This window comes from Rhinatrema bivittatum, chromosome 4 (genome assembly GCF_901001135.1).
Source record: "Rhinatrema bivittatum chromosome 4, aRhiBiv1.1, whole genome shotgun sequence".
Lineage (NCBI taxonomy): Eukaryota > Metazoa > Chordata > Amphibia > Gymnophiona > Rhinatrematidae > Rhinatrema > Rhinatrema bivittatum.
The window spans coordinates 438,271,898-438,299,175 of record NC_042618.1 but is presented as its reverse complement, the minus strand read 5'-3'; the positions used below and the strand labels follow the sequence as shown (position 1 = coordinate 438,299,175).

The following is a 27,278-nucleotide window of genomic DNA, read 5'->3' as shown; positions in this document are numbered from 1 at the left end:
GGATGTGATAATCGGTGCCCTTCCACCGGTGGATCCGAGGAAACCGATGGCCCCGATTCCTTCCTCACCAATACCCTTTTCATCGGAAGAAGAAGAAGAAACACCGATCTCAATTCCGCCCTCAGGAGTGCTGCAATTGATGTCGCCAATTCCATCGGTGCCTCCATCAATGCCTTCGATGCCTCCATCAATGCCTTCACTTCTGCCTCTGAGACCATTGATGCCTAGGTCCGGGCCTTCCAGGATAACACCGTTACTCCCATTTGATGAACATATGGGAGCTGGTGATGAGCCTTATGATACTTGGTCCGATGATTCGTCCCAGGATACTGATGATCTTCCTTCACAGCCCTCTTCTCCTGAGGAAAGGAAGCATTCTCCTCCAGAGGACTTGTCCTTTATCAACTTTGTAAAGGAAATGTCTGAAACGGTTCCATTCCAGCTTCAGACTGAAGAGGACTCTAGGCATCAGATGCTGGAGCTTCTCAAGTTTCTCGATGCTCCAAAGGAAATCATGTCTATCCCTATTCATGAAATCATTCTGGACCTTTTATTTATTTATTTATTTATTTAACGTCTTTTATATACCGAAGATCATGTACAAGTACATATCGCTTCGGTTTACAGATAACCAGCATTGGAATTACCATAGACATGGTGTACAAGGAACAAAAACCCATCTAACAAAACAATGCAATAAATATTGAACAAGCTATAAACAGGGTATACATTGAACATGGATTACATTGGAAATATGCATGTAGAACATTAAATATGTATTATACAGTTAAGGTACATTAATTATGTTATATGCAGATAAGGTAATAAGACTTTTCTTTTACATTAAGTGAAGGCTTCCGTGAAAAGCCAGGTCTTCAATTTCTTTTTGAATGTCCACAGGCATGGTTCTAGGCGAAGGTCCGATGGTATATTGTTCCAGTGAATAGGGCCGGCTATCGAGAAGGCACATTTCTTCATAGATGACTTGGCTGGGGGTACATACAGGGAGCCTTGATATGATGTTTTGATGGGTCTCGATGCTAATTGATATCGGAGAGGGAAATTGAGTTCTAGTGAAGATTGTGAGTGGATGGTTTTGTGTATCATAGTTAGCACTTTGTATCTAATTCTAGATTTAATGGGGAGCCAGTGAAGGCTCTTGAGAATAGGAGTGACGTGTTCACCTCTGCTGGTGTTGGTTAGTATCCTGGCTGCGGAGTTCTGTAACATTTGTAATGGCTTTGTGGTGACAGCTGGAAGGACGATTAGAATGGAATTGCAGTAGTCGATTTTTGAAAATAGGATAGCTTGGAGCACTGTATGGAAGTCCTGGAGATGGAGAAGAGGTTTCAAGTTTTTTAATATAAGTAGTTTGTGAAAACATTCTTTTGTCATGTTATTAACGAATTTTTTTAAGTTCATCTGGTTGTCATGTGGTTACTCCAAGATCTCTTACTTGTGTGGTCAAGGTCATTTGAGATGATAGGGAGTTTTCATCTTGATTGATGAGCAGAAGTTCCGTTTTTGATGTGTTGAGAACTAATTTAAGGCTGGTGAGTAGAGTGTTTATGGCTTGTAGGCAGTTGTTCCAAAAATTCAAGGTTTTTGCTATTGATTCCGAGACTGGTATCAAGATCTGGACGTCGTCGGCGTAAATAAAAGGTGTAACCTTAAGGTTAGTGAGAAGTTGACAGAGGGGTAGAAGATAGATGTTAAATAGAGTGGGGGATAGAGCGGATCCTTGAGGGACTCCAAAAGAGGCTTGGACAGAGTGTGACTCCTTGTTATTTATTCTAACCTTGAATTTTCTATTGTCGAGGAATGACTTGAACCAGTCCAGGGCCGTTCCTGATATACCGATGTCTGATAGACGATTGATAAGTATGGAGTGTTTCACTGTGTCAAAGGCCGCGGATATGTCTAGTAAAACCAGCAAGTACGGGGTCTTTTTGTTGAGGCCTGTGTATATTCTGTCTGTCAGCGAAATAAGAAGGGATTCTGTATTGAGGGATTTACGGAAACCAAATTGGGCTGAAGCTAGAATTTTGTTTTCCTCTAAGTAATCTGATAGTTGTCTGTTCACTACTTTCTCCATGAGTTTAGCTACAAATGGTAGGTTAGCAATAGGGTGAAAATTTGCCGGGTCTATAGGGTTCAAGTTGGGTTTCTTGAGAAGTGGTTTGAGGGTGGAGAGTTTCATTGTGTCCGGTACATATCCTTGTTTTAGCGAACAGTTGATAATCTCCGCTAGCGGCTTGGAGATAATTTCGGGAATGGTGAGTAATAATTTTGAGGGAATAGAGTTGGTGGGATGTGTGGAGGGTTTCATTTTTTTGAGCATGACTTCAATTTCTAGAGAAGTAGTGAGTTCGAAAGAGTTTAGTTGTACTTTCTGGTCTGTGCTGGGGGAGAAGTGTGAGGTGGTTCCTGTGTTTGAGGATGCCAGTGGGGCTATTAGTTTAAGGATTTTATTTTCAAAGAATAGTGCAAGTTCTGTGCACCATGATTGGACTTGTTCGTCTGGGATGATTGGAGAGACGGGTTTTGTGAGTTCTGTGACATAAGTGAACAATGCTTTAGCGTCAAAGAGGAAATTGTGAATTTTACTGGCAAAATAGTCTCTTTTTGTACAGAGAATATTATTTCTGTAGATGTGCATGAGGGTTTTATACTCAGCTTATCAGTGGTAGGTCTCTTTCGCCATGAGTGTTCTTTACGTCTTAGTTCTAGTTTCGTTTTTTTCAATTCCTGTGTGTACCATGGTTTTTTTTTTTTATCACGGAGTGAGGTTCTAGCTCTTTTGTTTTTAAAGGGCAAATTTTTTCAGCTACCTTATTTGTGATATTCTGCCAGGAATTGATAGCTGAGTCTGCGTCTGAGACGTCCAGGTTTGCAAATTCCATCGAAAGTTGGGATCTGAGGTCCTCTAATGAACAGGATTTTCTGTAATGAATCGTGGTATTGGAGAAGGCAGGAGCTGGGTTTTCCTTGATGATAAGATCAGTTGTGATCATCCAATGGTCTGACCATGGTATAGGTGCAAAGAGGTGGAGTGGATTGGGAGAGACCAGAATTTATGAAAATGAGGTCCAGAGTGTGTCCTGCCTTGTGTGTGGGACTGTTAACAATTTGCGTGAATCCCAGAGCTTTAAGAGATGAAAGCAGTGCTTCACAGTTGGAGGAGTGTGGGATCATATCTATGTGGAGGTTGAAATCTCCCATTATGATAGCTGGAGTGTCGGCTTTCATGTACTTAGCAATAAACTCTACCAGTGGAGAAGGGTCTGATTCTAGGAGACCCGGTGGAGCGTAAAGTAGGCAAATCTGAAGCTGTTTAGAGTTAAATAGCGCACATTCCAGTTTGGAGTTGTGTTTGGTGCTTTGTAAAGCTAATCTTAGCACTTTTTTTGCTGCTAGGATCAGTCCGCCCCCTCTCTTTTTCAATCTAGGGATAGAGAAAACATCATATATTTGAATGGGTAATTGGTTGATTAGCGTGATGTCTGAGACGGCTGAGGGGGGATATGATAGAGGTCTTTAAGATCATGAGAGGTCTTGAACGAGTAGATGTGACTCGGTTATTTTCACTTTCGAATAATAGAAGGACTAGGGGGCATTCCATGAAGTTAGCAAGTAGCACATTTAAGACTAATCGGAGAAAATTCTTTTTCACTCAACGCACAATAAAGCCCTGGAATTTGTTGCCAGAGGATGTGGTTAGTGCAGTTAGTGTAGCTGGGTTCAAAAAAGGTTTGGATAAGTTCTTGGAGGAGAAGTCCATTAATGGCTATTAATCAATTTCACTTAGGGAATAGCCACTGCTATTAATTGCATCAATAGCATGGGATCTTCTTAGTGTTTGGGTAATTGCCAGGTTCTTGTGGCCTGGTTTTGGCCTCTGTTGGAAACAGGATGCTGGGCTTGATGGACCCTTGGTCTGACCCAGCATGGCAATTTCTTATGTTCTTAAGTTCTTATGTCTGTGGGTTTCAGCCATGTCTCTGTGATGCCACAAAGATCTGGTTGTGAGTCGAGTAAATAGTCATTAATAAGATGCGGGTTTTTTTGTGATAGATTGGGCATTAAAAAGAGATAGTGAGAATATAGAAAGCCCCAGGAATTGAGTTAAGGGAGAGGTCATGATGGGGATCAGTCTATTTTGCTGCGGGAGGGTATGGTAGTTGGATCTTTTCCTTTGAGAGTATAGGTTTTTTAACGTGGGGATAGGGAGAGAGAGCATAATTGACAAGTCGTTGCCTAATAAGACTGAAAAGCAAATGCGGATTCAAGACAACAGTAAGGAAGCTGGAGAATTAACAGAATCTTTTTGGGAGCACCCTGGCTCTGTGGCACCTGTCAACCTTAAGGCAGATGCCACCTACTTAGTTCAGTCAGCCCCTGGCTTCCAGAGAACTCAATTAGATCATCACTCAGTGATTGTGGAGTCAGCCCAGAAGAGGGCATGAGGCTCCAAACCTCATTCCTCCAGGAAAGGAACAAAAATTCCTGGATGCATTTGGAAGACGTGTATTCCATGGCTCAATGCTGATCTCTTGCATGGCTTCCTATCAATTATACATATCCCAATACAACAGGGCCCTGTTCATGAAGATTCAGGAATTTGCTGAAGCCTTACCTCTGCAATTCCAGGACCAGTTTCATGCCCTAGCACAAAAAGGCCTAGATGCTGGCAGACATGAAATACGGTCTGCATATGACATCTTTGACACTGTCTCCAGAGGTTCGGTGGCAGGAATTAGTGCGTAGGAGATGTGAATCGTTTTTCAACGATTAAAATTATCGTCCGATAATGTTTATATCGTCTTAAATCGTTATAGAACACGATACAATAGAAATTCTAACGATTTATCGTTAAAAATCGTTAAATCGTGTTAGTGCGCACTAACTCGAGTTAGTGCGCACTAACTCCCCGTTAGTGCGCACTAACTCGATTTAGTGCGCACTAACTGAAAATGATACAAATAAACACTTTCCAGGTCACTGAAGGTCAGTTAGGAATGAATATGTATGTATGTATTCCTATTGGCTGGCTGCCCTCTTATCTATTGATGTTACCAAGGTTACCACTGAGGTGATGGTTGGGGGGATGGGAAATGGAACTGGAAACTAACGAACACCAACAGAAAATGAAACAAAGTGTTCACACTTCCCAGGTCAGTAAAGGTCACTTAGGAATGAATATGTATGTATGTATTCCTATTGGCTGGCTGTGCTCTTATCTATTGATGTTACCAATATGGTTGGGGGGATGTGAAATGGAAACAGTTGGAAGCTTGACAAAAAAAGTAATGTAATGATCAGCACTCACGTGACTAGAACTTGTTTGTTTATTATTTTTGTTAGCAGGCACCTGAAATGCTAGTGCATGTTGAATTTGCCAATCACTGTGCATTTTAGAAAGGTGGTCCTGGCTGGAACTGTACACAGTTCAAATATATGTAATTGATTGTTGGTAAGTGTATTTTTTAAGTAGCCACACTGGCACCAGTATGTTTACTTTTCCTCCTACTTAACTCACTAGCTCAGCTTTGTAAGAAGGGCTTCTCTGCTTGTGTGTTGTTTTTGTTTGGTGTGAGGAGAGCAGAAACATCAGATCTTTATTCAATCTACTACAGTCATCTCTTACAGTGCCCTATCCCTATTAATACCAGGAGTGTTGTGATCTTCCTGCACACAGTGCCCTAACCCTGATACCAATCTGAGACAGCTCCCTCCCTGCATTACTAGGGAGAGGCTGGCTTCACAGACAGGGGGGAGCTGCCTGACCCTCACTCCTGACTTCCCCCATGTCCCAGCTAGTGAATGGTGTGTGGGTGAGGGGGGGGGGGGGAGGATGGTGAAGTCTGAGACAGCTCCCTCCCTGCATTACTAGTGAGAGGCTGGCTTCACAGACAGGGGGGAGCTGCCTGACCCTCACTCCTGACTTCCCCCATGTCCCAGCTAGTGAAGGGTGTGTGGGTGAGGGGGGGGGGGGGGGAGGATGGTGAAGTCTGAGACAGCTCCCTCCCTGCATTACTAGTGAGAGGCTGGCTTCACAGACAGGGGGGAGCTGCCTGACCCTCACTCCTGACTTCCCCCATGTCCCAGCTAGTGAATGGTGTGTGGGTGAGGGGGGGGGGGAGGATGGTGAAGTCTGAGACAGCTCCCTCCCTGCATTACTAGTGAGAGGCTGGCTTCACAGACAGGGGGGAGCTGCCTGACCCTCACTCCTGACTTCCCCCATGTCCCAGCTAGTGCATGGTGTGTGGGTGAGGGGGGGGGGGTGGATGGTGAAGTCTGAGACAGCTCCCTCCCTGCATTACTAGTGAGAGGCTGGCTTCACAGACAGGGGGGAGCTGCCTGACCCTCACTCCTGACTTCCCCCATGTCCCAGCTAGTGAATGGTGTGTGGGTGAGGGGGGGGGGGAGGATGGTGAAGTCTGAGACAGCTCCCTCCCTGCATTACTAGTGAGAGGCTGGCTTCACAGACAGGGGGGAGCTGCCTGACCCTCACTCCTGACTTCCCCCATGTCCCAGCTAGTGAATGGTGTGTGGGTGAGGGGGAGGGGGAGAGGATGGTGAAGTCTGAGACAGCTCCCTCCATGCATTACTAGTGAGAGGCTGGCTTCACAGACAGGGGGGAGCTGCCTGACCCTCACTCCTGACTTCCCCCATGTCCCAGCTAGTGAATGGTGTGTGGGTGAGGGGGGGGGGGAGGATGGTGAAGTCTGAGACAGCTTCCTCCCTGCATTACTAGTGAGAGGCTGGCTTCACAGACAGGGGGGAGCTGCCTGACCCTCACTCCTGACTTCCCCCATGTCCCAGCTAGTGAATGGTGTGTGGGTGAGGGGGGGGGAGGATGGTGAAGTCTGAGACAGCTCCCTCCCTGCATTACTAGTGAGAGGCTGGCTTCACAGACAGGGGGGTGCTGCCTGTCCCTCACTCCTGACTTCCCCCATGTCCCAGCTAGTGAATGGTGTGTGGGTGAGGGGGGGGGGGGAGGATGGTGAAGTCTGAGACAGCTCCCTCCCTGCATTACTAGTGAGAGGCTGGCTTCACAGACAGGGGGGAGCTGCCTGACCCTCACTCCTGACTTCCCCCATGTCCCAGCTAGTGAATGGTGTGTGGGTGAGGGGGGGGGTGGATGGTGAAGTCTGAGACAGCTCCCTCCCTGCATTACTAGTGAGAGGCTGGCTTCACAGACAGGGGGGAGCTGCCTGACCCTCACTCCTGACTTCCCCCATGTCCCAGCTAGTGAATGGTGTGTGGGTGAGGGGGGGGGGGGAGGATGGTGAAGTCTGAGACAGCTCCCTCCCTGCATTACTAGTGAGAGGCTGGCTTCACAGACAGGGGGGAGCTGCCTGACCCTCACTCCTGACTTCCCCCATGTCCCAGCTAGTGAATGGTGTGTGGGTGAGGGAGGGGGGGGGGTGGATGGTGAAGTCTGAGACAGCTCCCTCCCTGCATTACTAGTGAGAGGCTGGCTTCACAGACAGGGGGGAGCTGCCTGTCCCTCACTCCTGACTTCCCCCATGTCCCAGCTAGTGAATGGTGTGTGGGTGAGGGGGGGAGTGGATGGTGAAGTCTGAGACAGCTCCCTCCCTGCATTACTAGTGAGAGGCTGGCTTCACAGACAGGGGGGAGCTGCCTGACCCTCACTCCTGACTTCCCCCATGTCCCAGCTAGTGAATGGTGTGTGGGTAAGGGGGGGGGAGGATGGTGAAGTCTGAGACAGCTCCCTCCCTGCATTACTAGTGAGAGGCTGGCTTCACAGACAGGGGGGAGCTGCCTGACCCTCACTCCTCCGGGGTATTGTGATCTTCCTGCACACAGTGCCCTATCCCTGATACCAGGGGTGTTGTGATCTTCCTGCATGCAGTGCCCTATCCCTATTAATACCAGGAGTGTTGTGATCTTCCTGCATGCAGTGCCCTATCCCTATTAATACCAGGAGTGTTGTGATCTTCCTGCATGCAGTGCCCTATCCCTGATATCGGGATGTGTGCAAGAAGATCACAACACCCCCGGTATCAGGAATAGGGCACTGTGTGCAGGAAGATCACAACACCCCCAGTATCAGGAATAGGGCACTGTGTGCAGGAAGATCACAACACCCCTGGTATTAGGGATAGGGCACTGTGTGCAGGAAGATCACAACACTCCTGGTATTAATAGGGATAGGGCACTGTGTGCAGGAAGATCACAATACCCCTGGTATCAGGGTTAGGGCACAAGTTCTAGTCACATTGACTGATCACATTACTTGTTTTGTCAAGCTACCAACTGTTTCCATTTCCCATCCCCCATATACTGTCAGTAGGAAACTTGGTAACATGAATAAATAAGAGGGCAGCCAATAGGAATACATATTCATTCCTAAACTGACCTTAACTGACCTGAAAAGTGTCAAATTGTATCATTTTCAGTTAGTGCGCACTAACTCCCAGTTAGTGCGCACTAACTCCCGTTAGTGCGCACTAACTCGAGTTAGTGCGCACTAATCGGAAAAAACGATTTTTAACGATTTTTTAACTAAAAAATCGTGCCTAAGACGATTTTCTTGCCCTGCCACACGATTTCTATTGTTAAGACGATATGGAAAACGATTCACATCCCTATTAGTGCGAGGAGATGGGCCTGGCTAAAGTCTTCAGACCTCAGACCAGAAGTACAGGACAGTTAGCTGACTTGCCCTGTGCTGGTGATAATCTTTTTGGAGAAAAGATTCAAGAAGCAGTGGCGCAGCTCAAGGACCACCAAGAGACTCTGCGCCAGCTCTCCTTATTGCCTTCTGATTTCACTTCCTCTTCCAAAAGATCCTTTAGGAGAGACTCCAAAAGACAAGGCTACTGGCAAAGGAGATACTATCCCCCAGCGTCCAGGGGTCGGCCTTCTAAGCCTTACCAAAAAAGCCAACCCAGACAACCTCGAGTACAGAAGTCATAGCCAACCCCCCCCAGCCAGGTTCAGTATCTGGCTTTTGACTCCTTCCTAGAGAGCAGTACCCAGCCTCCACTTCCGGCTATTCCCGTCGGAGGTCAGTTGTGCCACTTCTCCAAACCTTGGCACACAGTCACCACAGATCAGTGGGTACTCGCTGTAGTAACTCAAGGTTACCACCTCAATTTTCTCTCTGTTCCACGGGATTCCCCACCTTGGCTGACATGAGGAACATCCGACCACTCATCACTCCTGGAGCAGGAGGTCTCCCTCCTCCTCCAGTCCTGAGCAATAGAGCCAGTGTCCCTCTCCCATCAGGGGCAGGGGTTCTATTCCCCGTATTTCCTGATATCAAAAAAGTCAGGTGGTGTTCGCCCAATACTGGACCTTCGCACCTTAAACAAATACCTACAAAGTGAAAAGTTCAAGATGGTGACCTTGGGTTCTCTTCTTCCCCTTCTCCAAAGGGAAGGCTGGCTCTGCTGTCTAGACCTTCAGGACGCCTACACACACATTTCAATTACTCCGTCACATTGCAGATTCCTGTGGTTCCTAGTAGACCGAAAACACTTCCAATATTGAGTGTTACCATTCGGCCTAGCATCTGCCCCATGAGTCTTCACCAAGTGCCTCGTAGTGGTAGCTGCCTTTCTCAGGAGTCAAAGTGTCCACGTCTACCCCTATCTTGACAATTGGTTGATCAGGGCTCCCACTCAGCAAACTGCACTGACATCCCTATGTCTCACTTTGCATACCCTGATGTCCCTAGGGTTCCTCATAAACTATCCAAAATCCAGGCTAGTTCCTTCTCAAACCCTGTCGTTCATAGGGTCCAACTTGGAGACTCCAAAACCAAAAACCTTCCTACCTCGGGATCGAGCTTTCACTCTCGCTTCTCTGGCCCATCGACTGCAGTCTCGACAACATTCAACTGCACGTCATTTTCTGGTCTTACTGGGTCATATGGCATCCTTGGTGCATGTCACTCCCATGGCTCACCTTGCCATGAGAGTAATGGAGTGGACTCTAAAATCACAATGGATTCAGTCTTCTCAGCCATGTCCACCATTGTCCACATCACCAAACAGCTCTGCTTATCGCTGGCCTGGTGGGCAGATCAATTCAATCTGCTACAAGGCCTTCCATTTCAGGTTCCACAATCTCAAATAACCTTGACAACAGATGCTTCCAGCCTCGACTGGGGTGCACATGTTGGAAACCTGCAAACTCAGGGCATTTGGTCTCCAGAGGAAGCCAAACACCAAATAAATTTCCTGGAGCTTCATGCAATCAGATATACTCTCAGGGCTTTTCAGGATCACCTTTCCAACTAGGTTATCCTGATTCAAACAGACAACCAGGTGGCCATGTGGTACATCAGCAAGCAAGGAGGAACGGGCTCCTACCTTATGTGTCAGGAAGCTGCATAGATATGGGTGGAGGCCCTTTCCCACTCGATGTACCTCAGGGCCACCTACTTGCCGGGAGTGGACAATGTGTTGGCAGACAAGCTGAGTCGCACTTTTCAACCGCATGAGTGGTCCCTCAACTCCACTGTAGCGGACTCAATATTCCAACGTTGGGGTTACCCTCACATAGACCTCTTTGCGTCAATTCACAACCGCAAAGTAGGGAAATTCTGCTCTCTCACTCGTAGCCAACACCTGCAGCCAAGAGATGCTTTCTCCCTCTCATGGGCCAGCGTTCTCCGTTATGTGTACCCTCCACTTCCACTCATTTCAAAGACTCTTGTGAAGTTGCGAAGGGACAAGAGGCTAATGATTCTGATAGCCCCTCATTGGCCACGCCAGGTCTGGTTTCCAATTCTCCACCGACATTTTCCTCTGGGGAAGGACCTGCTTCTGATCACTCAGAACAACGGCTGCCTTCATCACTCCAACCTCCAGGCCCTTTCTCTGACTGCCTGGATGTTGAAAGGTTAATACTTCAACCTCTTAACCTTTCAGAGCTGGTTTCCCATGTCCTAGTAGCTTCACGAAAGCTTAGCACAAGGCAGTCTTATCGTTACAAATGGAACAGGTTTACGATATGGTGTACTTCTATGTCCATCGATCCCTTCACTTGTTCCACATCGAAGTTTTTGGACTATCTCTGGCACCTGTCAGAGTCAGGCCTCAAAACTTCGTCTATCAGGGTACATGTCAGTGCGGTAGCTGCCTTCCATAAAGGTGTCGGGGATGTACCTATTTCAGTACAACCCCTTGTAACACGCTTTTTGAAGGGCTTGCTCCACCTTAAACCTTCACTGTGCCCTCCGGCCCCTTCCTGGGACCTCAACATGGTTTTGGGGCGGCTCATGAAACCGCTGTTTGAGCCTCTCCAAACCTGTGATCTCCGCTGTCTCACTTGGAAAGTGATTTTTTTTTTGGCGATCACATCCCCTCACAGAGTTAGTGAGTTACAGGCCTTAGTCACCTATCTGCCTTACACTAAACTTCTGCATGATAGGGTAGTACTCTGCACTCACCCTAAGTTTTTGCCTAAGGTAGTATCGGAGTTTCATATCAATCAATGCATTATATTACCCACCTTCTTTCCCAGGCCCCATTCAAATAAAGGAGAACGGGCTCTGCATTCCCTTGACTTGTAAACGTGCTCTAGCATTCTATCTAGACCATACAGCTGGCACAGGAAATCCACTCAATTGCTTGTTTCCTTTGATTCCGTCAGATTGGGTAAACTTGTGGGTAAGCAGACTCTCTCCTCCTGGTTAGCGGACTGTATTTCCTTTTGCTATCAGCAGGCAGGCATCCCGCTTCAATCCCATGTGAAGGCACATTCTATCAAGACCATGGCAACATCAGTAGCGCACCTATGCTTGGTGCCGCTTGCTGACATCTGTAAGGCTGCTACCTGGAGCTCTCTCCACACCTTTGCAGCCCATTATTGTTTAGACAAGGCTGGCAGACAAGATTCCATCTTCGGCCAGTCTGTGCTACGCAACTTATTTGCGAACTGAGGTACCAACATCCTTCCGCCAACCTGTTAGGATTCAGGATGCCCTCTACCATGTACTTTTCACATGTACTTTTTACTATAAGACGAGACTGAAGGGGGACCCGTGCTGGATGCAGGGTTGGTGCTATGCAGGGCATGCCCAGTAGGTGCCAGTCAAAGGTCTAGAGACTTTGACAAAAGTGTTCCGTGATTGGGCTCCATCCTGATGATAAGAACATAAGAACATAAGAAAATGCCATACTGGGTCAGACCAAGGGTCCATCAAGCCCAGCATCCTGTTTCCAACAGTGGCCAATCCAGGCCATAAGAACCTGGCAAGTACCCAAAAACTAAGTCTATTCCATGTAACCATTGCTAATGGCAGTGGCTATTCTCTAAGTGAACTTAATAGCAGGTAATGGACTTCTCCTCCAAGAACTTATCCAATCCTTTTTTAAACACAGCTATACTAACTGCACAAACCACATTCTCTGGCAACAAATTCCAGAGTTTAATTGTGCGTTGAGTAAAAAAGAACTTTCTCCGATTAGTTTTAAATGTGCCCCATGCTAACTTCATGGAGTGTCCCCTAGTCCTTCTACTATCCGAAAGAGTAAATAACCGATTCACATCTACCCGTTCTAGACCTCTCATGATTTTAAACACCTCTATCATATCCCCCCTCAGTCGTCTCTTCTCCAAGCTGAAAAGTCCTAACCTCTTTAGTCTTTCCTCATAGGGGAGTTGTTCCATTCCCCTTATCATTTTGGTAGCCCTTCTCTGTACCTTCTCCATCGCAATTATATCTTTTTTGAGATGTGGCGACCAGAATTGTACACAGTATTCAAGGTGCGGTCTCACCATGGAGTGATACAGAGGCATTATGACATTTTCCGTTTTATTCATCATTCCTTTTCTAATAATTCCCAACATTCTGTTTGCTTTTTGACTGCCGCAGCACACTGAACCGACGATTTCAATGTGTTATCCACTATGACACCTAGATCTCTTTCTTGGGTTGTAGCACCTAATATGGAACCCAACATCGTGTAATTATAGCATGGGTTATTTTTCCCTATATGCATCACCTTGCACTTATCCACATTAAATTTCATCTGCCATTTGGATGCCCAATTTTCCAGTCTCACAAGGTCTTCCTGCAATTTATCACAATCTGCTTGTGATTTAACTACTCTGCACAATTTTGTGTCATCTGCAAATTTGATTATCTCACTCGTCGTATTTCTTTCCAGATCATTTATAAATATATTGAACAGTAAGGGTCCCAACACAGAACCCTGAGGTACTCCACTGTCCACTCCCTTCCACTGAGAAAATTGCCCATTTAATCCTACTCTCTGTTTCCTGTCTTTTAGCCAGTTTGCAATCCACGAAAGGACATCGCCACCTATCCCATGACTTTTTACTTTTCCTAGAAGCCTCTCATGAGGAACTTTGTCAAACGCCTTCTGAAAATCCAAGTATACTATATCTACCGGTTCACCTTTATCCACATGTTTATTAACTCCTTCAAAAAAGTGAAGCAGATTTGTGAGGCAAGACTTGCCCTGGGTAAAGCCATGCTGACTTTGTTCCATTAAACCATGTCTTTCTATATGTTCTGTGATTTTGATGTTTATAACACTTTCCACTATTTTTCCTGGCACTGAAGTCAGGCTAACCGGTCTGTAGTTTCCCGGATCGCCCCTGGAGCCCTTTTTAAATATTGGGGTTACATTTGCTATCCTCCAGTCTTCAGGTACAATGGATGATTTTAATGATAAGTTACAAATTTTTACTAATAGGTCTGAAATTTCATTTTTTAGTTCCTTCAGAACTCTGGGGTGTATACCAACCGGTCCAGGTGATTTACTACTCTTCAGTTTGTCAATCAGGCCTACCACATCTTCTAGGTTCACCGTGATTTGATTCAGTCCATCTGAATCATTACCCATGAAAACCTTCTCCATTACGGGTACCTCCCCAACATCCTCTTCAGTAAACACCGAAGCAAAGAAATCATTTAATCTTTCCGCGATGGCCTTATCTTCTCTAAGTGCCCCTTTAACCCCTCGATCATCTAACGGTCCAACTGACTCCCTCACAGGCTTTCTGCTTCGGATATATTTAAAAAAGTTTTTACTGTGAGTTTTTGCCTCTACAGCCAACTTCTTTTCAAATTCTCTCTTAGCCTGTCTTATCAATGTCTTACATTTAACTTGCCAATGTTTATGCTTTATCCTATTTTCTTCTGTTGGATCCTTCTTCCAATTTTTGAATGAAGATCTTTTGGCTAAAATAGCTTCTTTCACCTCCCCTTTTAACCATGCCGGTAATCGTTTTGCCTTCTTTCCACCTTTCTTAATGTGTGGAATACATCTGGACTGTGCTTCTAGAATGGTATTTTTTAACAATGACCACGCCTCTTGGTCATTTTTTACTTTTGTAGCTGCTCCTTTCAGTTTTTTTCTAACAATTTTTCTCATTTTATCAAAGTTTCCCTTTTGAAAGTGTTGCACGAGAGCCTTGGATTTGCACACTGTTCCTTTTCCAGTCATTAAATCAAATTTGATCATATTATGATGTCACCCATATGTGAGGACTAACATCCTGCTGCCCTGTGAGAACACCTGTTACAGGTAAGCAACTCTGCTCTCTTGACCTAGTTTGATGTGCTCTCTACCTGGCTGCTGTCAAACTAGGTCGAGAGTACAATAATCTCAACTTTGTGTACCTTTCATCATTCCAAATCACATAAAATCTTCACTGATGTCTAGTATGCTGTTCGTACCTCTGACTGTGCTTGTAAAACTGCCCCCCCAAATCCCACTTACTAATCCTTCTCGACCTTTCCGCAGCATTTGACACAGTTGACCACAAAATCCTAATATCAAGCCTAGCAAACATAGGACTCTCAGGCAAAACTCTTGACTGGTTCACATTTTTCCTAAAAGACAGATATTTCAACGTCTCAATAAACAACATCACAACGGAAGCCATACCTCTTGAAACAGGAGTAGCACAAGGCTCTGCCCTATCGGCCACACTTTTTAACATTTATCTACTTCCTCTATGCCAACTTCTATCAAGCCTTTGCATAACGTACTACATGTATGCTGACGACATACAACTCCTCATTCCAATCACATCTACCACCGAAGATGCACTGATTCTAGCTGCATCACACCTCAATGCAATCAAAAACATGCTAAACCACCTAAAATTATGTCTAAACATGAGCAAGACTGAATGTATCCTAATAGAAAGAAAAAACACAGAATCAAAAGCAACCCCATCCTTCAAAATAGACAACATACACATACAAATTAAAGATAACGTAAAAGACCTCAGTATTTGGATTGACAGTGAACTAAACTTCAAAAAGCACATATCAACAAAAACAAAAGAAGGTTTCCACAAACTCCAAATACTTAAACATCTAAAACCCATGCTTCACCACCAAGATTTCAGAACCGTCTTACAATCTCTAATCCTCACCAGCCTTGATTACTGCAACTCATTCTTGATTGGCTTACCTAAAATGACCTTAAAACCACTTCAATTACTACAGAACACCGCAGCGAGAATCCTAACTGGAAAAAAGAAATCAGACCACATCACTCCCATACTAAAGAGTTTACATTGGCTACCAGTAGAAAAAAGGATTGAGTTCAAAATGCTAACAATCATTCACAATGCAATACACAAAGCAGATAACACTGCACTTGACAATGTCATACATATTCACAGACCGCAACGTACGACTAGAACAAAAAGTAAAATACAACTAGAAATACCATCACTCCCATTAGCCAAGCTATCCAACACACGGAAAAGAGCCATATCCATTGCTGGCCCAAAATTATGGAACGCACTACCAGAACACTTAAGCTCACAAAGCAACATTAAATCATTTAAAAAAGAGCTCAAAACATGGATATTTAATCAAACATTCAAAGACGGTGTTGATTAATATCACTGAACACAAATAATGCATATCCTTTTCGGATACAATACAGTACTACTAAAACTATAACACAGACAGCTTGATGCTAGAAATTACATCATTTTTTGTTCACAGATATACACTGTTATAAACGTTGTAGATGTTTGTAATATGTAAGTTTCTCTGTTTTAGTTATAATGTTAAATGTAATAGGTTGTTGTAATTGTAAACCGGAGTGAAAGCTGCTAGCTATACCTCGGTATAAAAAAACGCTTAAATAAAATAAATAAAATAACCCACCACCAAAACCTCACTCCGAGTTACTAGTTTCCCCTCTTACAGTGGTATAAATAGTTTACTTATATGAGAGCCTTATAAAGAGTCTCTCTCTCTCTCTCTCTCATGTGGTACCTGAAAAATTAGCCTAACCATGTCTTTTTTTTTAATCTCAGGTGCTATTTTTGCAAAACTTATAGCAAAATGATAAATTAGACCAATTGGTTCCACCACCATTACACCTTTCACCAGATCCTGCATTTCAATGAGAACTAGATCTGAAGTAGCCCCTTTCACCTCCTCTGTTCTAAGACCATTTGCTCCATTAAACATTAATTTATGGTATCTAAAAACTTAACCCTGCTGTCATTCCCTGATGAGACATTCACCCATGATAATTGAAATCTCCTGTTACTGTGTTTCCATCTTGGTAGTCTATCTAATTTCTGTTAGCATTTCAAAATTTTTCACCATCTCGGTCATGTGAACAATAGTAAACTTCCACTGCTGTACTCTTTCCTGGCAATGTATGGAATTTGCAACCAGTTTGACTCTTCATTTTGAGAAGTAAACCAGAGAAAAAATATTTTCCATTTAAAATGATAAGACCTTTTTCTGGAAGATTTTCTTGCAGCCAAAATGACTTGCACTTCTCTGGGAATAGACTGCTTGAATTAATTTACTCTCAATATCCAAAAAGTGAGTGTCAGAGATTGAAAGTTGGGATGAAGAAGAGATACATTGTTTTGAGTTAAAAGATCTGAAAATATCTGAAGACAGATGAGTAGAGCCACAACGAGCCTTTGAAGCCATGGAAACCATGCTTGATGAGTCCAAACAGGGGTTTTGGGTATTATCATCCCCTTATATTTTCTCAAGTTTGATATTTTTTTTAATATTAGGTGAATTGGAGAAAATGCATACATTAGCATCTTATTCCATGAAATTGAAAAAGCATCTCATGTTGTCAAGTTTTGCGCTGGTATCTTGGAGCAAAAGAGTGGCAGAGCTTGTGGTTGTGTGGAGATGCAAAATGGCTTGGCTGCAGAGTTCCCCACAACTGGAAGAGAAATTGTACTGTGTTGGGGTGAAGAGACCATTAATGAGATCAAAGATGATGACTGAGCACGTCTCCAAGCCCTTTGTGCTGCAGTATAGTTGATGCAGCCTCAAGGGTGAACCCATGAGGCCTACAACGGTAGCTGGTGAATGCACCTCATAGCAGCACAGTCTGGAGCTTCATCTATACCAGCCACCTTCCCCATACGTTAAGCCTTGGGTTTTGGTGGCCAGCAGGACTTAGGGGGGTCTCTAGGGCAGTGAAGGCAACAAGAATCCAAATGTACACTGGGGTCAGGGCAGGTAGCAGATTAATGGAGTCAGAGACAGGCCAAGGTTGGGGCAGGCACTAGCAAGAGTGGTCAGGTCCAGGTAAGAGGTCAAGATCTGAAGAGTCAGGCCAAGGGTGGATGAAGACAAACTGAAGACATTGGACAAGACAAATAGGACAAGGCAAGGCTGGACAAGGTAGGCTGAATGAGGAAGACTGGAGAAGGCAAGGCTGGACAAGGCAAGGCTGGAAGACCAGTCTGGGCAAGGCAAGGCTGGAAGACAAGAATGGACAAGAATCAGGAACACAGGAACCGGGAATTTTAGGCAACACGCATGGCAAGGCAGGAGACCCATTGCTGAGGTGAGGTAATGTTGTGAGGCCCTTGTTTAAATAGGCTGATCAGCCTGACATCAAAAGTTCAAAAACATCCAAAGTTCAAAAACCAGAAGGGCTTTGAAAATATTCTTGAGTTCCAAGATGTTAATTTGGAGAGAAGACTCTCATCTGATCCAGGTTTCTTGAGTAAAAATGACTCCCCAGACCATGAAGAGAATCATCTGTTATCAAAATCTGTTTTACTTGCAGTGCATGGAAAGGCTGTCCACAAAGCCGGTTGGTAGGGGACCAAAGGAGAAAGTTGGTGGGAAGTATTCTGTATGACACTGGATGCAGAGGCTGGTTCCAACGGTGTGTGAGATGCCATTGGGCTTGTCTCATTTCAGCCAAGCAAAGGGAGTCACATGCATTGTAGCTGCTATGTGGCCAAGCATCTTCTTGAATAATCTGGCTGAAATTGTACATCATTTGCAAATAATTTGAACTATTTCTGTCAATGTGTGCATCCTTTGGAATGGAAGAAATGCTTTCCCTTCTTTAATATCCAAAAGAACCCCTAAGAATGCTTGATGATGAGTTGGGGTTGCATGAGACATTTCTAGATACATTATGAATCCTAGAATTTGTAATGTTCTGATAATATATGTGCTTGGATTCCTTGTAGGATCTGCTTGATATTAACTAGTTGTCCAAGTAAGGAAAGAGTAGAAAATTGCTTTTATCTGAGCTGGGCAACCACAACTAGGGATGTGAATCGTGTCCTCGATCGTCTTAACGATCGATTTCGGCTGGGAGGGGGAGGGAATCATATTGTTGCCGTTTGGGGGGGTAAAATATCGTGAAAAATCGTGAAAAATCTAAAAATCTAAAAATCGCAAAACCGGCACATTAAAACCCCCTAAAACCCACCCCCGACCCTTTAAATTAAATCCCCCACCCTCCCGAACCCCCCTCAAATGACTTAAATAACCTGCGGGTCCAGCGGCGGTCCGGAACGGCAGCGGTCCGGAACGGGCTCCTGCTCCTCAATCTTGTTGTCTTCAGCCGGCGCCATTTTCCAAAATGGCGGCGAAAAATGGCCGCGGCCATAGACAAACACGATTGGACGGCAGGAGGTCCTTCCGGACCCCCGCTGGACTTTTGGCAAGTCTCGTGGGGGTCAGGAGGCCCCCCACAAGCTGGCCAAAAGTTCCTGGAGGTCCAGCGGGGGTCAGGGAGCGATTTCCCGCCGCGAATCGTTTTCGTACGGAAAATGGCGCCGGCAGGAGATCGACTGCAGGAGGTCGTTCAGCGAGGGTTCCGGCGCCTCGCTGAACAACCTCCTGCAGTCGATCTCCTGCCGGCGCCATTTTCCGTACGAAAACGATTCGCGGCGGGAAATCGCTCCCTGACCCCCGCTGGACCTCCAGGAACTTTTGGCCAGCTTGTGGGGGGGGGTTCGGGAGGGTGGGGGATTTAATTTAAAGGGTCGGGGGTGGGTTTTAGGGGGTTTTAGTGTGCCGGCTCACGATTCTAACGATTTATAACGATAAATCGTTAGAATCTCTATTGTATTGTGTTCCATAACGGTTTAAGACGATATTAAAATTATCGGACGATAATTTTAATCGTCCTAAAACGATTCACATCCCTAACCACAACTGCAAAATACTTGGTCAATATTCTTGGAGCTGCTGCTACACTGAATGGAAGAATCCAATATTGAAAATAATGACTTTCCAAATAAATCTTAGATATTTCCTGTGTAGCTTGTGACTAAGTATATGCATGTAGGCATCTTTGAGGTTGAGAATTACAAGCTAGTTCTCAGCCTTGACAAAAGGGAGAATAGTAGATAGAGTTTCATTCTGAACTTTTCTTTCTTTAGAAACATGTCTAAGTCTTTGAGATCCAATATAGAACAAAAAAGGAAGTATCTAGAATAGAATTCCTTTTCCTCCTCTGATTGTGGGACTGGCTTTATTGCTCAAGCTAACAACAGGGAGTTTAGCTCCTGTCTGAGAATGTAGATCTGATCTTGTAAAAGATGGTAATGCCAATAATGAGGAATTAATTGATGAGAAATGGTTTTGAAATTTAGGTGATAACCATTGCTGATTATCTTGAATAACCAATGGTTGGAAGTGATCACTGAGGCAGGAACATTTGAAGCCTTCCTCCCACTGGAAGGCTTTGATGAAGCTAGGGAAGAGTCAGAATTTGGTAGTCAAAAGCTTAGGTTAGGTTTGGAACAAATATTGAGATTGTTTCTGTTGAGATCTTTCCCTAATTTGGGGTCTGGGTTGCTGTTGTTGGTGAAAGTGCAGTTGCTGATGTGGAAATGGATGATACTTATATGAGTAGAAATGGTATCTTTTGTGAGAAGAAGAATAGTATTGTTTTCTATATGAATGTTGTTGATGTTTCTTTTGTGTGGATTGGTCTGTTATAGCTTATGATAAAGACTGCAGAGTGGTACAATGCTCTTTTATTACATCTACTGCTTCCTTCATTTTTCACCAAATAAGTTATCACCAGAGCAAGGAGCATCTGCCAGCTTCTCATACATATTTTCTCTGAGATCAGAGGCCTTAAGCCAACCAAGTCCTCTTGTAGCTATGGCCATAGCAGAAAATCTAGAGGCTGTGTCACATGAATCATAGATTGATCTGGTCATATGCTTAGTGCACTTTTCAACTTCATGTAGAAGAAAGGCTAGAATGCTTTGACCTTTGATATTCTTGTCTTACTTTTTTGAAGGAGTAGCACAAGGAGGTTATGTCTTGAAACTTTTGAGAACTAACATCTTTGGTTCTTGATTTTTAGAGGGCAAGTCCTCCTCTGAAATTGAAGACAGATAATACTTCAGCTTTATGTCCTGCTAGATTTTGGACCTTGTGGACATTTACCACAAGTCACTCAGTTTTTTAAAGAAACAAATAAACTGTAGAACCAAAAAATTGAAAACTGAAAAGAAACTAATTAAAATGAAAAAGTGATAGCAGTAGAGAGAGAGAGACAAAACTGACTGTATGCTTCAGCAAACAAAAGAAAATAAAGAGACTTGCATAGCAACAGTAGTGTGAGAATTCCTGTGCATGTTCACAGAAATGTATTATTTTTCTCTGAGCTAGGAGAGAGCACATTCTGTCACAGTGCCATTGGATATAGTCACCCTCTTCTGAGGCTGGATTTGTACCTGCTTGTTCATGGAGAATGGAATATATAAAGGGTCTCTGAAATGCATTTTTAAACATAGAATATGATTATTTGAATTTGCTGAAGTTGACTAACAACCTTTTGCTCATTTTTCCAAAGTCGTGAAGTTGGATGAATCAAGCCATAAATGCATTGCAAAAACTTTTTAATTTCATATCACTTTAATCTACATTGTAGAATATCATACTCTACATAGAAGATTAATAGACTGTAGGGATGTGAATCGTGTCCTCGATCGTCTTAACGATCGATTTCGGCTGGGAGGGGGAGGGAATCGTATTGTTGCCGTTTGGGGGGGTAAAATATCGTGAAAAATCGTGAAAAATCGAAAAATCGCAAAACCGGCACATTAAAACCCCCTAAAACCCACCCCCGACCCTTTAAATTAAATCCCCCACCCTCCCGAACCCCCCCCAAATGACTTAAATAACCTGCGGGTCCAGCGGCGGTCCGGAACGGCAGCGGTCCGGAACGGGCTCCTGCTCCTGAATCTTGTTGTCTTCAGCCGGCGCCATTTTCCAAAATGGCGCCGAAAAATGGCGGCGGCCATAGACAAACACGATTGGACGGCAGGAGGTCCTTCCGGACCCCCGCTGGACTTTTGGCAAGTCTCGTGGGGGTCAGGAGGCCCCCCACAAGCTGGCCAAAAGTTCCTGGAGGTCCAGCGGGGGTCAGGGAGCGATTTCCCGCCGCGAATCGTTTTCGTACGGAAAATGGCGCCGGCAGGAGATCGACTGCAGGAGGTTGTTCAGCGAGGCGCCGGAACCCTCGCTGAACGACCTCCTGCAGTCGATCTCCACGATTTTTAAAGGTCGTTTAATATCGTCTTAAACGATTAGTTTAAGACGATATTAAAATTATCGGACGATAATTTTAATCGTCCTAAAACGATTCACATCCCTAATAGACTGTATTGCATTCTTTAGTTTGTTAATAAAATATATCTCTAATTTATTTCCATTTAGATATTGTATCTTTTTCTCAAGATGAGCATTCAATGTTGTTTATGACCTAAATGTGCGGTAGACTTAAACCAATTACATTTTAAGAAACAGGAACATAATGCCATAGCTCTTTCAGTTTTCCACAAGTTCTTTGTAATAAAAGTCAAAGTTTTATTTCTCTGATTCTCATTGGAACCATTTTTTAAATTTTTTTATTATTATTTGTTAGAGTGGCACTTGGGATGCATAATGATATTTTTGTTGCGACTGATGGATATTAGATATAAGAATTGATCACTTCAGCAAAGACCTAGAATGATAGTTATTGCAGAAGTGCCTTAGTTTTATGGGGTAGAGAAAGAGAAATATTTTAAAAAATACATTTTCAGTAGTATTAACAATCTCCAGGCTAGACTTGTGTTGTTTATTGACTGGATAGTTGAAACTCTCCTCTTAGTCAATAACAGCCAGGTCTTGCTTACCCTGGGGGTCTCTTTAGCTGAATATACAATATGGAGGAGAAATAAAAAAGTCTAAAAATAATCATGGCTTCCATTCAGAAACTACGTTTTAAATATATTTTTAATTTTGATTACTTTATCTTTTAAACAATTACATTTTTGTTCTGTGAAACTGATTTAGCTTTGTCATTTTTGTAAAGAATGAAAGAAAACCTTTATGTTATCATACTCTATCCTAAAGGATGCAGAGGATGTTTATGTACATGCCATGTGGAAATCGATATTGGACTACATACTTTGGACCTGATGGAACAGGAGAGACTTGATATTGAAATACCTCTAAAGGTGAATGAAGCAATTAATTGTATTTTTATTTTCGCTTTTAGAAGTATAATACAAAATAGGAATCATGTCTATGAAATGACTATGCTGTATCTTTCCCTTTAGAATTAGCTGCCTTAGGTTTTGTTTTTCAGAGCATTAGAAGAAAATAAACATAAACGCATTCTCAGTGTTGAAGTAGTGCAGCATATCTGTTTGTTTAACTGATGCAGTGAACTATTCGTCACAATTTTCCTCTACACATTAGCAAAACTATGAATGCTCAAGTCTCTTGCTTGCCTTTCTGAGTACATTTTTTTATTCTTAAATTCAGTCAAATTACTTTGATTATAAGTATGTTCATTCGTTTGAAAACAAAATGAAATACACAGCAAAACAAAATGAAATACACAGCAAAGGAAAAGAAAATAAAAATACACAACAAAGGAAAAGAAAATAAATATCCTGCCAAAATTTAGATTTTTGCTTTTTTATTTATTATGGGAAATAGTGTGTGCTATTTGCAAATATTATGAACTGTCTAGAACTAGTTCATGCTTTTGAGAAATAGTACGCAGTCTTTGGAAATAGCTCACCCCATGGGCCGGATTTTAATAGCTATGAGCGGGCGTAGATTTGTGCGCAGAACCTGTTATAAAATCCGGGGTCGGCGCGCGCAAGGGGGTGCACACTTGTGCACCTTGCACACGCCGAGCCCTAGGGGAGCCCCAATGGCTTTCCCCGTTCCCTCCAAGGCCGCTCCTTCCGCTCCCCTCCCTTCCCCTATCTAACCCGCCCCTCAGTCCTACCTAAATCCCCCCCACCTTTATTTTGTTATTTACGCCTGCCTCTGGCAGGCGTAACTTGTGTGTGCCGGCCGGCTGCCGGAGCGCAATCCCCCGGCACAGCCGCTGTGGCAGAGGCCTCGGTCCCGCCCCCAGACCGCCCCCGGACCGGCGCCCCGCCCACATCCCGCCCCCTTCCCACCCCTTTTTCAAAGCCCCAGGACATATGCACGTCCCAGGGCTTGCGCGCGTCGCCGGGCCTATGCAAAATAGGCTCGGCACGCGTAACCCCCCTGCCTGCATAAATCCAGCTGGATTTATGCTCGCAGGGCTTTTAAAATCTGCCCCTATTTGTTGAAACAACTAAAAAAAAAAAAGAAACCAAAAACTCCTCCAACAAAATGGAATTTAGATAAAAACTTCCCTCCAGTGAAGCAAAATGAAATATTTTGGCTTGCAACATGCCTGTTTGCCTTCTGCAATCTGTAGTTGAATATTGGGATTTAATTTATAACACCAGGTTCTTAAATCAAGGACTCCTGCTGCAAGACCAAACTTGAAACTTTATTTAGCTAATCTATTGCGATCTTATGAAAATTAACCTTGTATTTTTTAGGCCATATGCATGCAAATACATCTGATGAATAAGGATTGTGAATATCCTGAAAACCAGACCTAATTTGCAGCTCTTGCAGAGAATTTTTTTGATTTGCACAAATCAGTTTTAATTGAATATTTGGTTTTGTCTTAGCGATCAGTTTCTATGCCAAGACAACCCCCAATACTTTTCAAATATTTCTTTCCTCATGAACATCTTTAAATACAATACAGACCAATAATTTAAAAAAATACAAATAATCTGACCAGTAGTTGAAAAATAGAAATGATAGGCCCAATGATGTGTTGTTTTTCTTATGGCAGTTTGCAAATGATTTCAATGATTATGTGATCTGGTTTTATCTTTTAGGCCTCTAATACTTAAGAACATAAGAAAATGCCATACTGGGTCAGACCAAGGGTCCATCAAGCCCAGCATCCTGTTTCCAACAGTGGCCAATCCAGGCCATAAGAACCTGGCAAGTACCCAAAAACTAAGTCTATTCCATGTTACCATTGCTAATGGCAGTGGCTATTCTCTAAGTGAACTTAATAGCAGGTAATGGACTTCTCCTCCAAGAACTTATCCAATCCTTTTTTAAACCCAGCTATACCAACTGCACTAACCACATCCTCTGGCAACAAATTCCAGAGTTTAATTGTGTGTTGAGTAAAAAAGAACTTTCTCCGATTAGACTAGGGGGCACTCCATGCTAACTTCATGGAGTGCCCCCTAGTCTTTCTACTATCCGAAAGAGTAAATAACCGATTCACATCTACCCATTCTAGACCTCTCATGATTTTAAAGAGGGATGTGAATCGTGTGCCCGATCGGGTTCGGCTGGAGGGAGAAAAACATCTGATCGGTGGAGATGTGAATCGGAATCGGTTCCGATTCACATCGTTAATTTTTTTAAGTGAGGCCCGACCCTTTAAAATTGACCCCTTACCTTCCCCCACCCTCCCAAACCCCCCCAAAACCTTTTACGAATACCTGGTGGTCCAGTGGGGGCGCGGGGACCGATCTCCTGCTCTCGGGCCATCGGTGCCATTTTGGCTGCCACTCAAAAATGGCGCCGATGGCCTGATAAAAAAAAACCCCACCCGACCCTTTAAAAATGGCCCCTTAGCTTCCCCCACCCTCCCGATCCCCCCAAAACATTTTAAAATTACCTGGTGGTCCAGTGGTGGTCCCAGGAACGATCTCCCGTTCTCGGGCTGTCGGCTGCCACTCATAAAGATGGCGCTGATGGCCCTTTGCCCTTACCATGTGATAGGGTATCCGTGCCATTGGCCAGCCCCTGTCACATGGTAGGAGCACTGGCTCTTTAAAGATGGCGCCGGCCAGCCAGTGCTCCTACCATGTGACAGGGGCCGGCCAATGGCACGGATACCCTGTCACATGGTAAGGGCAAAGGGCGCCATTTTGAATACTGGCAGCCGACGGTCCGAGTGCAGGAGGTCGCTCCTGGACCACCGCTGGACTTTTGGCAAGTCTTGTGGGGGTCAGGAGGGTCCTCCAAGACTTGCCAAAAGCCCCTGATGGTCCAGCAGGGGTCCGGGAGCGACCTCCTGCACTCGGACCGTCGGCTGCCAGTATTCAAAATGGCATCGATAGCCTTTGCCCTTACTATGTCACAGGGCTACCAGTGCCATTGGTCAGCCCCTGTCACATGGTAGGAGCACAAGATGGCGCCGGCCATCCAGTGCTCCTACCATGTGACAGGATCCGGCCAATGGCACGGATACCCTGTCACATGGTAAGGGTAAAGGGCCATCGGCGCCATTTTGATTAGTGGCAGCCGACGGCCTGAGAGTGGGAGATCGCTTCCCATGCCCCCACTGGACCACCAGGTAATTTTAAAATGGTTTTGGGGGGTTTCGGGAGGGTGGAGGAAGCAAAGGGGTCATTTTTAAAGGGTCGGTGGGTTTTTATTTTATCGGGCCATCGGCGCCATTTTTATTAGTGGCAGCCAAAATGGCGCCGATGGCCGGAGAGCAGGAGATCAGTCCCAGGGCTTCCACTGGACCACCAAGTACTCGAAAAAGTTTTGGGGGGGTTCAGGAGGGTGGGGGAAGGTAAGGGTTTAGTTTTAAAGGGTCGGGGTGGGTTTAGGGGTTGTTTTGGTGTGCCGGTTTTCCCTCCCTCCCCCCAAATAACTCCCGTTAGTGGACACTAACCCATTAACGATTTTTCACGATAAACCGGGGGAATTTCTATTGTATCACGCACTCTAACGATTTTTGACGATTTAAAAAATATCAGACGGTTTTTTTAAATCGTCAAAAGACGATTCACATCCCTAGTAATTATAGCATAGGTTATTTTTCCCTATATGCATCACCTTGCACTTATCCACATTAAATTTCATCTGACATTTGGATGCCCAATTTTCCAGTCTCACAAGGTCTTCCTGCAATTTATCACAATCTGCTTGTGATTTAACTACTCTGAACAATTTTGTGTCATCTGCAAATTTGATCATCTCACTCGTCGTATTTCTTTCCAGATCATTTATAAATATATTGAAAAGTAAGGGTTGAATACATACAAGAGATGGAAGAGAACCATTTCCCTGGCACGAAAGTGTAAAGCACGTACAAACCCAACAGAAGAACATTTTATACATTACTCATGGCATTATGTCCACACTGTTGATAAATTTCCACACCAGGTAAGGTATTTGTTTTTGTTCGGTTACTTAATCATTTCAGTGTTAACCTTTTGTTTGCCTGATTAAAGAAAATAAAAGCATTGGTGACTGTATCCTTTATTCACCTTAAAAGATTCAGTATTAATAACGGGGGAACTGTATATTTATTTCCGTCCACTGTCATGATTTAAATGTAAGCTTGCTTGTTTCATGAAAGCACTTTAGTAAATTACACAGGCTCACTGTCTTACATTCACTGAAGGTACTGCTGTTCATGGGAGTGGTGCACAATTTAAACTTTCACTCAAATGATTTGTGGCTGCACATCTTGTATGTATTCAACTTTTGCCTGTAAATAAAGCCAAAGTGCAGTTAGGCTATAGTTTTAATCGATCCCCCTGCGCTTTTTGCAGCTTGAAGGATAAAACTCTTGCACATTTCCTTTTTAGCTGGCTGCCATTTGTCTAATAGTGCGAATGACTCATTCCCAAATTCCATCCCCAGAAATTTTATTCAGAGCTCAGCATGT

General features: G+C 44.1%; 1 pseudogene; it reads left to right on the top strand.

Moving 5' to 3' along the window:
• The window catches only part of LOC115089436, a 1,328,227-nt pseudogene that overhangs the window by 154,735 nt on the left and 1,146,214 nt on the right, over window positions 1–27,278 (top strand).